This window comes from Henckelia pumila, chromosome 1 (assembly GCF_033568475.1).
Source record: "Henckelia pumila isolate YLH828 chromosome 1, ASM3356847v2, whole genome shotgun sequence".
NCBI classification, from domain to species: Eukaryota; Viridiplantae; Streptophyta; class Magnoliopsida; order Lamiales; family Gesneriaceae; genus Henckelia; species Henckelia pumila.
In genome coordinates, this window is record NC_133120.1 from 150,519,765 (window position 1) to 150,537,050 (window position 17,286).

General features: G+C 35.3%; 1 long non-coding RNA gene across 1 annotated transcript; it reads right to left on the reverse strand.

Moving 5' to 3' along the window:
• Positions 1–2,178: 2,178 nt before the first annotated feature.
• Positions 2,179–7,141, reverse strand: LOC140882127 (uncharacterized). Its single transcript, XR_012150140.1, has 3 exons — positions 6,790–7,141; positions 6,558–6,674; positions 2,179–2,243 (listed from the first exon to the last, which is right to left on the reverse strand). It is a non-coding gene; the product is annotated as an uncharacterized lncRNA (long non-coding RNA).
• Between the last annotated feature and the right edge of the window lie 10,145 nt (positions 7,142–17,286).

A 17,286-nucleotide genomic window follows, 5' to 3' on the forward strand; every position in this document is an offset into this window, starting at 1 on the left:
AAGATGTTTCTGCATGTTGTTTTACATTCAGTACTTAAGATCAGATTTCGAGGACGAAATATCTTAAGTGGGGGAGAATGTAGTAACTCGTACCCGAAATTGGTGATTAAGTGTTAATCACTCCAATAAATCATGTTAGTTAAGTTAAACGTGATTAAGGGAACTCTTAATGGATTATTAGAGTCCATAAATAGACCCAAAATGATCAAAAATGGTCCGGAGGGTCAAGAGGAACAAACGCAACGTCCTAGGATCGGACGCAACATTCGTGCCAGCAAGAATGCGTCACTGCTTACGCAAATGATGTGACGTTCGGACGCAATGATGGCGAACGGACGCAACGAAGGTAGAACGGATGCAACGATAGAGGAACGGATGTTCCGTTCGATGTCTATAAATAGAGGTGCCTAGATTCATTTCCAGGCACACCTTTCACCGCTCTTCTCTCGATTTCTTAGTCTTCTAGCTTAGATATAGGGAATTCTAGACATCCCATTGGGAATCCGGGAGTGGCGTAGCGATCCAGGCGTTGTAGCAGAGCTGTGGCCTAGTAGTGTTAAAGTCATACGAAGTTCGCTTAAGTTTGAAAAGCACGAAGCTTGACTTCCACTCTTCGTCGCGCTTCAAATTTATACAACCTTGAATATTACTATTATTATTGTGTGTTTTTTAATTTTTATCTTAATTATTTTGTTAAAAATAAAATAAAAATTAAATAAAATCTAGTTAGTCAGGCTATTCGGGTTCAGGTTGATTCGGGTTTGGAACGAGAAATTTTCACTAGTTTCTTGCACCAACCCGACATGAACTCACCTGATCCAACCGAATTGGTACCCCTATTCATATATTTGTCACTCACTTCTCTAAAGGGTGTCAATTCCGGTGGGTTCAGGTCGAGTTGTAGAAAATATTATTTAACAAATTGTCAACCCAAACTGTGAGGCCTAGATTCTAATCATGCAATCTCAGGGTAATTAAATTAATCAACTCAATTAAAAGAATAGGATTAAAGAATTCAATATTTTTTTTTAAAAAGTGGTGCTCGCTCGATCGGTAAAATCTTACAGATCGAGCGGGCCAAAAGATTCCAGTTCTCTGTCCAAGGATCAAGACCCCTCGCTCGATCGGTAAAATCTTACCCATCGAGCGAGCATAAAATTCACATACACTGCCTTGCTACTAAGGTGCTCGCTCGATCTTCAAGAATTCGCCGATCGAGCGAGACCCTCTGCCCAGAAAATTTCTGGTTTTCTTCTCCAATTTCCAATTCCATTCAATCCACAATAACAACATCAAAATCTCATTCAACAAGATACAACATATATGTAATGAGTTATACAAACCTCACAAAATAAAGCATGCATAATAAGGTCCATCTAGTTCGGACTTATTCAATACAAAAAGGAGTTCAATTACAAAGTGACTCCTAACATCCAAGCCTCACTCTATTCTCTCAATCCTCTAGCCATGTTGTCTCTGATTTGTTCCTGCCCCACCTGTTGCCAAGTACACATACAAACAAAAACAACAGCCGGATAATCTGGTGAGAATAATATTCCCAGTAAAAGAGACTGACATGCAATCAAATAAACATATCAAGTCATATAAAAACTCGTTCCCCATATAATCAAATAATCCAATCAAGTACTGTATTTAAAATGATATGCATGTCTTTAAACTTTTGTCAAACTCAGACAATCAATGAATTTCTTCCATTCTTTCTTTCTTCGATTTGGGATCCCGAGGCTAAAACATCCACAATCACACCGACTCCCCTATCGAGGTGGACATGGCATGCTTTAATCCTCTAGACTCAAGAGCATTATAGTGAGCTACTCGATAAGGTAGTAAATCACCTACCAAGCTACTCGACTACAATCCCTAGATCGTCTAATTCAAATTGAACAAATCAAGGCTCAATATGAATGCAATGTAATCTAATGCACTCAATATAAATTCAATCATATAATCAAATAAGAAATCAAAACATGCAATATGTGATTTCTTCTAGGACACTCGAGTCAATCCTGATTCGAGTTAATCGTCCCATTCCATTACGAAGTCGTCTTATACCTCTTCTTTGTCGTTCCAAAACTTCAATCTGAAAACAACAATTCTCAATTCAAAAACTATCCAATCAAGTTCATTAATCGATATAGAAAGACATCGATACTATACCGGCTCAACTCTTTCAAACTTGCCAAAAACTGCAACTCTAGCAACTTCAAGGACTCCCAATCAATCTATCAGAAGAAGTCACGTATCAAAATCGATATCAAAACTCCATCAAAACTCAATACGATCAAAACATCGAAACGATATCCAAAACTCAAACTGACGGTATAACGGCTATAAACTGACCAATCCGGAAATGCAGACAGCAAAACAACAGCTCAAAATACTCATTACAATCCTCAAACATCAAACCCAACACAAAATCAACACATCTCAAAATCATCATTTTCGAAAATGACAAGAAAAATCATAACAATTCCGATTGTCGTTAGATCTTCGAACCGTCTTAGATAAACGATCACTGCTAACTCATAATCATCCTCTCCGAATATAAACAAATTCTGACAACATCAATAATTCAAACTTCTCAGAATTAAGATAAACTTACTTCCAAACGGAGCACTCGTCGTTGTGATCACAGATATCTAGTCAGAAATCAATTCTATCGGACGAATTGAGCTAGGAATGAAATCACAAAAGCTTGGAAAATCTTTGGGCGCCTTCCATGGAGTAAAACCGAGTTGGAGGAGATAAGGGAGGAATGAGAGACTTAGTCAACAAGTCTATAATATAACAAATCCACTTTTTACGTTTTAGTCCCTGAAATTTCCGAAAATTGCAAAAAGGTCCCTGATTAATAAAAAGTCCGATCTCGAATTATGAAATCACCGGATATCTCAAATAACATCAATTAAGATAAAAACGGGGCGTTACACAAACCCAAACCAACCCAAAAATATCCAATCCAAATCGAAACCCGACTAACCCGAACTAACACGATTTTTTTATTTTTTAAATTAATAATTAAATAAAAATTTAAAACATACATTAATAATAGTAATATTCACATAATAATCAAATCTAAACTTATATATTATTTAAATTTGAAAATCTAGCTGTATAAATATTAAAGCATACTTATTTAAAAAATTATTTGAAAATATCAAAATTATGCAAAATAAACATTAAATGACGAAAATCTATTATAGCAAAGTACAATAATTTTAATTTTTTTCAAATATACAACATATAAAAATATAGTAAATCTTTATTAATTTTATATAATAATAATAATAATAATAATAATAATAATAATAATAATAATAATAATAATAATAATAATAATAATAATAATAATCAGGTCATCTCGAGTCAACCTGAGTTTACCCGAACTCGGTTAATTTTTTTCCAGATTAGTTTTCGGGTCAACACAATTCGAATCGAAATCAAAACCTCTAATTTTAACCCGATATTTTTCAGCTTGATTTTTGTCAGGTTGACGGGTTGGGTTGAATTTTGACAACCCTACTTCTCTTGGATGCTATAATTTTACACTACATACGGAAAATAAATGTCAAATGCACAAAGTGTAGTGGAAATGAATGCAAATAAAGTTTTTTAAAAATCAACTAGTAAAGTCTCCGATTCATTTTAAAAACATGGTCTTAAAAATATTATCAAGTAATTTTTTATTTTTTTTACCTTATTAATTAAATATGTATAACGCTTAAAAAGAAGCATGAAAGTCAAAAATTAAAAGTTAAAACTGAAATCCACAAAATAACAAAATATAAATAATATATTCTATAATTGAAATGGAAAATTTTAATTAAAATTAATTAAATCTACACAAATCCTTCCAATTTAAGGTTATAAATCAAAATTATTTATCAATATTCTAGAAGGTGGTTTATATAAGATAATTTTGATGTTTTGGTATCTCAATATTTATTTATTTTTTGGAATCTAAAATTTCATAAAATCTGAAAATGATAAAATAAATTTATATGATCATCTTCACGACACAATCTGAATTTTTTTAATTGATTAGATTATAATGTTGGTTTCCTGAATTTTTTTATTTAACAGTATATTCAATTTTATAAATACAAAAATTTTGGCGGTAGATCGTGTTTTACCGCCAAAGTTTTCATTTCACCATTTGAATTAAAAAAATATCTCCACCAAAAGTTCTCTATAATTTCAAAATTGTAGTGATAAAGATAATCCATCAAAGTTTCTCAAATCAAAAATTCTGAAAAGATAGACTTTCATTTAAAATTTTAAAGTTCCTTAATCGTTTAATTTAATCTCTATAAAACTTTTGCCTTCCTATTAAAGTTTTAAAGTGTCGTACAAAAATTTATACACAGTCTTTTTCTCAATTCTTATCTTCCCTCGTCATTCAATTCTTCTTTCACGAACTACGTTTTCTTTCCGCTTTTGGAGGTAATTTATTTTTCAACATGTGGTTACTTTCTTGCACTAAAAAATTTGTAGAACACTCCTTACATGGTTTTACGTTTTTCTTGAATCTTGATCAATTGGTAATTGATAGGTTTTTATAATTTGTTTCATACATGATTCGTTTGTCGCGTGTCATTTAGGAACACAAATAAATTTTTGTCTAAATATTTTTTTTGTTTTTCTCAGATCTTTTTAGAAATCAAATGAACAAATATTCTGCTTAAGGAATTCTGCCTACAAGTCTCAAGCATTTACATTTTTGCATTTGTTGGATCCTGAAATTTGGATTATTTGACTTTGTATTTTGTATTGTAGTATTTGATTATTGACTACGATGATAATTGATCAAATGTTTAAATTTTAAACTTTCATTAAATATATTTTTTTAATGTTTTTTTAATCCTTGGTTTTCCAACCTTATTAATTTGTGTACAAAATAATTTTACCAAGGAATGTAAAATTAATTTAATTAAAATTGCGATGATGGTTTCGATATACTAGAACGTGCATCCCTATACATATATTTACTTCTATCTTTTTAATTTTGAATTTATAAGCATAACAGAACTACATCCTATCAAATATAAAAATAAAAATAAAATTGTATTTTGTTTATTTTTGAATTTATTTGACCGTCCAATGCAATTTGTTTCTAGCAATTTGCTTCACTGTTTAGTTCTTCAAAATTACTCATCACCAAATTGGATTTTTTTTTATACTTTTTGTATTTCGGAACGATGCCAAATTTTGTTTGATTTGAGTAATAAAACTGCATATTTTTAATGCACTGCTTCAATTTTTTTTTCAGATTTGATATTTAGTATGGCAAACAAACGAATGTTAAAGTTAAAATATAGGTGGAAGATCTCATAGAGAAGATACGAGTAACAGAGGATGTGAAGATGAACCCGACACATGAAATATTTTCATTTACTTTTATTAGGATTTGGAGTATTATTGATGAATTTGAATTATTTTTATTTATTTTATATTAGAAATTGGATTATTATTGATATATTTTTTTGAATAATAGTTTTTTTTATTAATTAATGCTAGCATTCATTTTTTTTATTGAATTATTGGATATGAAGGTTTTTTTTTATTGTTTATTTGATGTATATTATTTATCTATTTTATTGGTTGAGGAATTATTTCGAAATGAAATATATTTTGTGGACCGGTTCCAAACCATTCTTACAACCAACGGTTTTTAAAGCGGTTTGACACTGGTCATATATTTATTGCTCTTATACAGATGGAATACAAGAGTCATTTGAAACCGCTCTTAGACTACTAACTTCAATAGAGGTTGCAAATCGCACTTATATCTATGAAGTGTAGGAGCGGTGTAAGACCGTTGTTACACCTCACAAATTTAAATGCACTTTGAAACTGATCTTAAAGTCAAAATAACAGAAACGTTTCGAAATCATTGTGATATGCACGACATGTACGATCGGTTTCAAACTGCTCTTTAGTTGCTACCATCAACACCGTTCGCTAATCACTCTTAAATGCATGGCGTGTAGGAGCAGTAGATGACCGTTCTTACACTTCACTGATTTTAGAACGCTTTGAACCGACTCCTAAATGCACAAAAATAGGAGCATTACATAACCGTTCTAATATGCCCAATGTGCACAATCGGTTTCAAACCGCTCTTTAATTGCTAACATTAATAGTGGTTTCAAATCGCTCTTATATCCAAGGCATGTAGGAATGGTTTAAGATTGTTCTTACACGTCACGACTTGTAGAACGCTTTGAAAATGTTCCTAAATACACAACTATAAAAACAGTTCGAAACCATTGTAATATGAATGAGGTGTACGAGCATTGTGAAACCGCACCTAAAATAAAAAATAGAAGCGATTTTTCAACCACAGAACATCTAAAATCCAAAAATGCCTGCACGGATAAAAGAACATTTATATAAAACTATTTTCACACATTAACCTAGTGCTAAATACAGAGAGAGGTAGGGTGAGAAAGTGTATGTGTGGGAAATGTCATTGTATGCCATGTATAAGACATCACAAAAATTCAGAACCACCAGAAAAATCAAGCAGAAGTTACCATGAACAAAGGTGAATCAAGTCGAAGAAAGGCAAGGACTTTATAAAAAGCAGCAAAGAGAAATGGATGCAAGTAACTGTTTAATCCTTTTCTCCACTCCCACGTCAAATGTCCTACCTGAACAAAAATTGGGAAAACAAATTACAAGATAGAAATTCAAAAAACAAATTCGTAAAAGGCAAATACCTAGTCGGAACCAAGGTCTTCATATTCGGTTCAGCTTATGCAGTACCTGTGGTCACGGCGACCATAGCCATCGTCGCCGTTATGGATGAAGGGTCCGCCACCAGCTTCAGAGTTCCCCGAGCGTGGGTGGAAAAACCTGATTCGGAGGTTGAGATTGAGATTGAGATTGAGATTGAGTTGTGAATTGGGGATTGTAACTTTTTTGTTCCTCAGCCGCCATACTCACATACGAAGCTCGAAATACCAAAAAAATTCGAGCTGCAGTTGGAAAGAAACGGGAAGTTGGGGGAGAAAAACACGGGTCTGCAAAAGGTCAATAGCTAAGTGGAGGAGGGTTGGCCGACTCATTCCTGGCGGTGCATGGTGTCAGCGGCGGTGGATTGGAGAGGGGAGAAGGAAAGTGATGGATGGGGAGTTAGGGATTTTTTTACGAAAGGGGGTTAGGGATTGAGTGAGGGAGATAGAGATTATTTTCCTCTTTTCTCTTTACCGTTGTCTATCACACAACAACAACACGCTTATAGACAACGGTTTGCATATATTTCCTTATTTACTTCAACTAATTATCTATTTTATTATCTATGCCTATTTGAATATAAAGATATCACAAAAGCATTTGGACTGTTTATCCGCACTAATTTTGTAGTCCAAAGTGTTTTTGAGGATAAAGAAAATAGTCTTAATAGTTAACACTAGTAAGACTGCTCGCAAAGAGTTTGAAAAATATTTTGAAATATCATAAGTGTGTATTTACACTAATTTGTCTTTACTTGCTCATTATCAATTTTCAATTTGGTAATCTCTACTTCAAAACTGATTCACTTGAATGGTTGTTCCCAATTGGGTTCAATTGAGATGTCATGCAGATCATGTTGCTTCCCTTTAAATTCCTCAAATTCCATTGATAGTATTTGGTACTATTTTCCATCTCATGAAGTGCATTTATTAAATCATCTCGTGTAAATTCATCGGAACTAAAGTCAAATACCTACCCACTAGTAAACTCCAGTTCTTGATCATTGGTCATTAAACAAGTAATTTCTTCATCATCACTCGAGTTGGAGGAGCAGTCTGACTCAGATGAGTCACTATCAGTTTCTGCCCACTTGGTCTTGCTCTCTTCAGCAACTAGGGCTTCATGTTTCTTCTTGGATGGTCTTCTATCATCTCTGGAACTTCTCCTATTCACATAAAGCTTCTTTCCTTTGTCAATTGACTTTGAAACATCCTAAAACTACAACTGAAATATTTTTTTTAAAAAAAAAAATCTCTAACTATAAAATAATGAATATGAATATATATATGCCCATACATATATATATCGTACTAAAAAAATAACTTTACTTAATTTAAAATACAAATGCACAATAAATACAATAAAAGTACACACATGCAATTAAATACTTAAAATTAATTACTAAATATTCATTTATAAAAATTCCATAATGACATTTCTAAATAATAATTCTACACCAAAATCCATGCAAACATTAAAATAAATACTTAAATCTAAAATCCATGCATACACAAAAATTTGACATAATAAACATGTGCGAAAACAAATGTTCTAAATCTCAACATAAAAATCATCATAGAGCAATGGTCACGGGTTCTAGCCGCCTGGATACTCATATGCCCTCGCCGCCAGTCGGGAACACACTATCCTCATTAACATTCTGCTCACCTGCACCATTTAAATCTAGTGAGCCTAGAGGCTTAGCACGTTCTATCCTTATGTAACAACATGAAACCACACACAAGCACACGTCATATAAAATACGTGAATATAACTATACGTGCATGATCTTAAAATTATATGCATATAAACATGAAATAAATAATTATACTGTTTTATCATCATGCTATAACATATATCATCATACTTAATAAATCTCATAAAATGACTTATCATGATTTTTTAGTTCTCAATAGGTCGTATCCATGTCGGTGGCCTCATATTAAACGATTGATCAATCTTAAAACAACGTACGCGGCGGTGGGATTTTCACCTCTGTGATGCCACTTCACCAGCCCTCTCAACTGGATCCATAAGCTCATCATACATAAACATCATCAGGAAGGTCACCGGGCCCAGGTATCCCGGCCTCCAACCACATCACTTTCCACCTTCACTTCAACTTCCATAAAAATTATATTTTTCTTAACATGCATTTAAACTTATCATAAAAATTCTTACATGATGCATGAACTTGAAAATTCTCACTTATTTCTTTATTTTCATGAAAATTTGCCCGTAAATATATATTTAATTTATTTTCTTAAAAATCATACTTATATAACTAATAAAATACATGAATGAATTAAATATATATTTACGGACCCTTTTTATTTTCCATGGACTTGTTCGAGCTCCTGACCACTGAACTTAAATCCACAAATTCCTAGACTGACTCAAATCCCCAAAAGCCCAACCTGACCTGGCCCATTAAGTTTCATGGGCCCCCAGGCCCATGGAAAACTAATGGGCTCACTTAAAACATAATTTAGGCCCATTAACTTATTAACTTAAAGTTGAATTAATAAAATTATTAACTAACCATTAACTTATAAATTAGACCGATAAAAGTACTAAACCCAACACAACTTGGCCCAATAATTCTCATGGATCACACGGCCCATGATAAATTAGTGGTTTCACCTCCATAATTAATAAAGCACATTAAATTAGTCCAATTAATTAATTAAACAAGCTCAACCCATCAATTAACTACTTAAACTCTTAATTAATTAAAATAACAGACTCAAGCCCAAATAATAAAATCTAGACCCGGACTAAAAATATTTTGACCCATCAAGACTTGACCCAACCCGGACCCGGGCCCAAAGACCCGAGCCCGGCTCACTTGAAACCATAGAACCCGGCCCTAACCTATCCTCAAACCCCCTTGCGGCAGCTGCCGCCTTAGCCCCTTAAACACCTTGCTCCGGCCACCACCGGCTGGAGCTCTGGCACCTGGACCACCTCAGGGTCCAGGTGCAACCCCGGCCTGGGGCCTGGCTCGAGCCAAGCCCTGCATGGCTCGGCCACAGCCCCTAAATCCCAAGAAAACTCCACGCAGCCCCTCCCCTGGAACAGCCCTTACTCCCCTTAACTTTCCGACCAGCTCCGGCCACCCATGGCCGGAGATCCAACACCTGGACCACCCATGGCCGGAGATCCAACACCTGGACCACCCCAGGGTCCAGGGGCAACCCCTGGACCAGGCCTGGCTTGATCCAAGCCATGCATGGCTCGGCCAAGGCCCCTAAACCTCATGCAACCTGCGCAGCCCCCTTTTCTGGACAGCCCATGATCCTTTGCATGTTCCGACCAGATCCGGCCACCAACGGCCAGAGATCCGGCACTTGGACCACCCCAGGGTCCAAGTGCATCCCTCGGACCAGTCCTGGCCCGAGCCAAGCCTTGCATGGCTTGGCCAAGGCCCCTAAACCAGACAGCTCCCTCTGCCCGCCTAGCTACTGTCCCAGCCCCTTTTCCCTTGGTTCCAGCCCTTCCAGCCGTGATCCACGCTGCATAAACCGACCCCTAGGAACCCACCTAGTCCCATGAACAATCAGCCAGTAGGTGGAACCAAGCCATGTCCAGAAATAGTGCAAAACCGAGCCATGAAGTGCAAAAACGTGAGTAACATGCATGAACTTTAATGTTTTCTTTTATAGATCATAACACATGCAATATCAGATCTTGTAAGCATAAAATCTTTGTAATATGATTTAAATGATGGCCAAGAATGGATTCGAAACGTGCCTTGATAATTATTTATACAAAACGACGTAAACGACGCGTATCGAGCTCGCCGGGACGAACAGATCTTCTAAATAATCCAAAAACCTTTAAAGATTGACTATGGGGCTGGGAAAACTCTGATGGAACGTGAAAATGGTGGAGAAAAGGGTGATGGAGGCGGCTAAGAGGTGAGGCGTGGGTTTGGGAGGGATTTAGGGTATAATATTTGGGATAATCTAGGTTAAATAATTAATAGATAATTAGGATAATTAAATACTTTAATTTTAAACTTTAAAATACATTCTAATTTGCTAAAACTAAATAAATCCCGAAATTATAATTAATGGGATTTTTAAAGCTTAACAAAAGTTATTAAAATGACTTATTTTGGGTAAAACTGGACATATAAATATACATATATATAAATACCATAATTTTCTTAAAATCTTACCTTAAAATAATATTTTAAGGCTCCTAAAAATCTCATAAAATATTTTGGGTGAAAACTAACATCTCGTCCGTCCACGGTTCCGCCTACGTGATCATCAAATGATTTTCTCAAATAAATTCATAAATCACATCATACAGATTTAAATACCGAAACAATATTTAAAACATGCAAAGAAATCACATAATTCACATACTAACTCATAAAAACAATTTAACACATTTTCACATTATTTTAAAATTATTAAATCTCTTAGTTATGCATGCGGATTTACGTGGCGAATTTCTGGGCGTTACAGACTTCCACTCATCCTTCTTGGGTTTTGAGCAGTCTGCTATGAAGTGACCAGTTTTCCCATAGTTAAAGCACGCCTTAGACTCATAGACTGAGTCCTTCTTTTGATAGCTTCTTCTGTGAGATCCTCCTTGATTCTTTTGTAAAAAAAATTTGAACGTCTTTACAAATAGTTACATAGCATCACTGCTCAACTTCTCCGCTGTCCGCTCTACTGAAACTGATGATTCCAGTTTGATTGTTGCAAGGGCTGTGATCAACTAAGGGGTACACTGATCTTCCTCTCTAGTTTTCAACTCAAACTTATAAGCTTTTAGATCGCAAATAGGTCATAGAGTTCAAGCTTGTTTAAGTTTTTTGACTCACGCATTGCCATGGTTTTGACATCCCACTCCTTAGGAAGTCTTCTGATAACCTTCAAAATAACCTCTCGTTTTGGATATGTTTTGCCAAGTGCGTTGAGCTCAATGATGCTACCGTGAACTCTTTCATCAAATTCTGACATGGATTCTCCAGGCTTCATCCTAATACTGTCAAATTTCTGGGTTGCCACTAACATATTATTTTACTTTGTTTGTTCATTCCCTTAACAGAGCTAAATGAGTTTTCCCCAAATTTCCTTTGCAGTTTTGCACATCTTGATTTTTCTGAAGGTATTCTTGTCAAGAGTTTTATAAAAGATGTCCTTAGCAACATTTTTTAGATTGGCCTTCTTCTTATCTTCAGTTGTCCATTCACTTCTGGGATTTTCAACAGTTTGGGGAGCTCCTTATGTCATTGAAATTGTTGTGTTGGCCTTTGTGATGGTAATAAGACCATCAGTGATGACATACCACATGTCATCATCCAACGCAGATAGATGAGCTTGCGTTCTTATCATTCAATCATCAAAATATTCTATAGAGAACATGAGAATCTTGCTGGATGAAGTCATTTTGATGGAGTGTTCAGAGACAAGAAAGATTCTGCGTTCTGATACCACTTAATAGGATCGGTTAAGGTGTAGAGAGAGGGTGAATACACCACAAAAATTCTCTTTAATGAAAACTAGAAATCAATTGGGTTGGCAATTGAATTCTCTCCTTCTTGACTGTCAATGCTAATTGTCAAACAAATTAATTGTGCAAAAAAATGCCAACTAACAGATTCTGAACACTAAGTAGCAAAATAAAATGCAAGACTGAAAATAGATGGTAAACCGTAATGAAAACATGAGCAAATGTTTCTGGATGTTCGGAGAGTTAAATACTTCTAGTGTTAGAGTAGGTGCCCTTCAAGCCAAGTTTTGGTCAATGGTCCTTGAGATAACTCTTGGATGACAATATTTATTTTAATAATATTTGAATTATTTAATTTGGCACTTCTTTATCTGTATACCCACGCTAGTTGCATAGTTAAAGGCCTTGAATATACAAATAGTAGAAAGAATATGAAATGGTCATGTGATGACTATCATGAAACTCATATTTGGAATACTGTATATTCTAAACTGTTCCTAGTCGATTCAGCCGCCACAAAGAAGGATAAAGGCCGCTCGAGCTTGAGTCTAGTATTTGCGATGTGAGTACCACGTTTCATTGGTAGGGGACATGGTGATGTCCATGCATAAAAATAGGTGCTCCTTTCAGAATGCACTGAACAACCCTCCCTAAAAGACTTTCCAAGTGGTTCTCACTTATCGAGTTGAAAGGTCTTAGTTTATGGTTGTACACCATTAGTCCTTATGACCCAGGACAACATGGAGACTCTATATGCTAGCTCTTCACTTTGACTTGTTTATCGACTCAACTGGGGTCATCAGGTGGCAATGTTGGGTGTTGTGTCATAACATATAGGAGTCGATGCATTGTAGTTGAGGATTCACCGCTTACCTTTGGGTATGGATATCCTATGTGATCTCATGCATATATAGCTTGACATATAAATGCATACAATACATGAAAGAGAGAGAGAGAGAAAATATGAAAGGTTAAAAGACAAGATACACACTTTTCTATGCATGTTTTAACTTTTTTTCATGCATGTTTTGTCTTTGGTCATAACACACTTTTTAATTATCAAGGAAAAAAATATTCCTCTCTACACAACTCAATATAGCCGAACACTTCCTCTAACTTTTCTCCAATTTTTGTATTTCATATTGGGAGAAAAATCAAAGAAATTCTCAATTAAAAATGCTCTAAATATTCTAGTGCATATTTATAGTGGATCTAGTTTTACTAGTCGTGGAACTAATTTGAATAAAGGAGTACATATTCAAGCAAAGTGTGCTCTTGAAATCTTGTTCCATTTTCGAGCAAGGTGTGCTCTTGGAAGCTTATAGATAGCATCTATCTTTTCAAGAGCTAAGTTGTTCATAACATGGTTGGAGCCATAGTCAATATTTTAAAGATTGATAGGTAAAAATTTCTTAAACACCCTATAGATGTTTAATGTTTTTGAATGGTATACATGTGCTCGATTTTTCTTTAAAAATGTAAAACTTCCACTGCGTTTTCGGGCACGAGAGAACCAATTCCTAACAGTAATATCAGAGCCTAGATTACTCTTTATTATGTAGCATTTGTTGAATATTGTATTGAGGTCAATTTTTAACCGCGTGAAAAAATTGAACCACTTTTTGGGGAAAAAAATTTGGCTCATTTTGGGCAGCCTGTTTGCTGCCCAAAGGGCAGTTAGGGCAGCCTACGGGCTGCCCATTCTATTAAAAAAAAAATTGTTGTTGGCCGAAATCCCCCGACGGATCTCTGGAAATGACTATGATGACTAGGGTTTCCAAAAGGTGTTTTGTGATATCCAAGTGTCATGGGCCCTAAGTCGTTGAGCCATTGAAGTGGTTGATTTTTATGAAAATTTAAATTTTATTAAATATATGTATTTTCTCATTAAATAAATAATTAAATTGGGACTTTGATTATTTATAGTAAATGGTGATTTACAAGAAATTCGTTTATAAATAAATTAATTAGAAAGTAAACAAAGGTGTTTTTTTCATTTTGTTAATTTAATTTATATTTGTGACGGTTAGTGATTGGACCAAGATATATAATATTTGATCAATTGATTATTGTGATAATTAATTGATGGTGTATGATATGTGATATTATGCATGAAGGATGATCAAAAGCCCAAGCCCAATTTTTTAGGTGTATGCTAGGATATTTTATGTTGAATGTGTTGTAATAATTATCAAATTTAAAGTGGGCTTGGTTTATAGCTCGTTCTCACCCCATGAGATGTATCCCTATTTGCCATGGATATTTTAATGTAAAATATTTGATAGTGGAAGATCAAGATTGAAAGATGGTGGGCCGTGATGAATTATGAAGATTCAAGATATGTAAATATTGGAAGCTTATGTAATTGTTGTTTTTGCATCACGTACATTTTCTAGGATTGGACCTACGCCCATGTTTGGCTCACACGAGCAAAATAATATTGGGGCGATTGATCATCCTTGTTACTTTATTATTTATAATATATGCATGATATATTATAAATAATGAGTATGTGCGTTATTATTTAATAATAACAAAGTTGCATGAATCCGACGATCATACGAACAAACATGGAGAGATTTTTAAAATTAATGATGAGACCATTTCAAAATAAAAAAAACCCTCATTTTGAATAAGATTCAAAATTTATATCAAGCTCGAAAAGAGGAATTATAAAGGTGTTTATAATTTTCTTGTCTTTCATCGACAATGAGTGCATGATTAACGTTACTCGAGGTCAATGCTCGGCTCATATTATTGGGGGTGTCTTGGATGTCGGAAAGCTGTAACATCCATTGATATGGTGATGTGAACTACGTGTAACTTCCATGATTTCGACTCATATTATTGGTGGAAATCATGGCGACCATCCATTAAGGTTCAATATTGATGGGTAAGGCTTGACACGTAAAGATGAACGACGTCATATTATTGGGTCCTAATCAAACGTGAGATAAAAGTTTACTTGGAGGGTTTCATGGAGATGCAATTGGAAACTACCTTTTAGGAATTGTGATTAGCTGATATTATTCAGGATCATGATTGGCTAATTGGACCTTACGTACCTACTGAGGAAAGGAGTTTCCCGTTTCTCACTAGAGGGTAGTGAAAATGTCGAAACAGTGGGAGCGAAAATTTATAAAGTAAAAGTATTTATATCTTATTAAATATTTTAAATAGTCATTAACATTTATCTGTTGTTATTTTTCAATACAAAGTTTTTGACATGTCATCAATTCGCAATCTGTTATCTGCAATACTCGACAAAAATGTACTGACCGGTCCGAATTATCTCAATTGGCTAAGAAATCTAAAAATCGTCTTGAATTCGTAAATGATAGAATATACCCTTGAGAAGTCTCCCCCTGTTGAGGCTCCGACTAGATGCAATCCTGAGGAGCTGCAAGCTTACAAGGATTGGTGGCCATGACTTGAGAGCCAAGTGTTATATGCAGGCTTCTATGAATGATGAGCTGCAGAGGCATTTTGAGGGTGCTAAGAATGCTGCTGACATTCATTTGCATCTCAAAGAGCTCTTTGGTGATCAAACACGCCCCCTTAGACATGCTACAGTCAAGGAGCTGATCACTTTGCGCATGCAAGATGGGGCTTCGGTCCATGAGCATGGTGAGAGGATGATTGAGCTTGTGGAAAAACTCGTTGGCATGGATCTTGTGTTGTCAGCCGAGTTGATCAGGGACGTGTTTCTCTTTTCACTGCCGAGCTCGTTTGATTCTTTTGTGGTGAACTTCAACATGAACAAGATGGAACCGACCCTTAAGGAGTTTGTTAACATGCTTGTTACGTAAGAGTACACAATCAAGAAGGAGAAGCTGATTCTTTATGTGAGCTCCTCATCTGGTGTGAATAAAGAACCATGTGGGAAGAGAAAGAAGCGTTTTATTCCTCATCCAAAGAGAACATGCCCTTGAAGAGGCAAGATCCGAATCCCGTTATGTCAGCCACACCAGTAAAGCCTGAAAAGAAAAGTGATGTCTGTCATTACTGCAAGAATCTTGGACATTGGATGCGTAACTGCAAGGAATATCTTGCCCAGAATGGTTCTAGAAAGGGTATGTTCTACATTTAAGTAAACATTTCAATTAACTTTTCTTCTTGGGTATTGGATACCGGCTGTGTCTCACATCTCTGTAATGATTTGCAGGTGATGGCAAGAAGTAGGAGACTTAGGGAGGTGAGACCTTCTTGAGGATGGGCAATGGGGCAAGAGTTGCCGCCAAAGCCATGAGAGATGTTTACTTATTGTTGAACAATGATTTTAAATTAGTATTGAGAGATGTTTTGTTTGTACCAGATTTAGTGAAAAACATTGTTTCCATTTCTATGCTTGATAAAGATGGATATTATTGTTTATTTGGCAAATGTGTTTGCAATATTTACAAGAATGAACGTTTAATTGGTACAGGCTAATTGAAAAACGATCTCTATAATTTAAAATTGAAATATATTCCGTTGAATAATGTCCAAGCAATATCAACAACACACAAGCAAAAACAAGATACTCTGAATCCGGCACACTTGTGGTGTGCTCGATTAGGTCATATTTCCCTAAGAAGGATGAACAAGCTAGTGGGAGAAGGCATGTTTGATATGAAAGATATTAATTCTCTTAATACTTGTGAAATCTGTCTAAAATGAAAGATGACCAAAATTCTCTTTAAGGGCCATGTGGAGCGAGCCAAATGATTGTTGGATTTGATCTATACAGGTGTGTGCGGTCCACTTAGCATCACCACCAAGCATAGACATTCTTACTTCATCACCTTTACCGATGATTTCTCAAGGTATGAGTATGTGTATTTGATGAAATAAAAATCTGAAGCTTTTGAAAGTTTCAAAGAATTCAGAAATGAAGTAGAGAAACAGTTGGGACGAACCATCAAGAAACTTTGATCGGGTCGAGGTGGTGAGTACTTGAGTGCTGAATTCCAAGATTATCTTAGGGAGAATGGATTCTCTCGCAGTGGACTCCGCCTGCTACACCTAAGTTGAATGGTGTTTCAGAACGTCGTAACTGGACTTGATGGACATGGT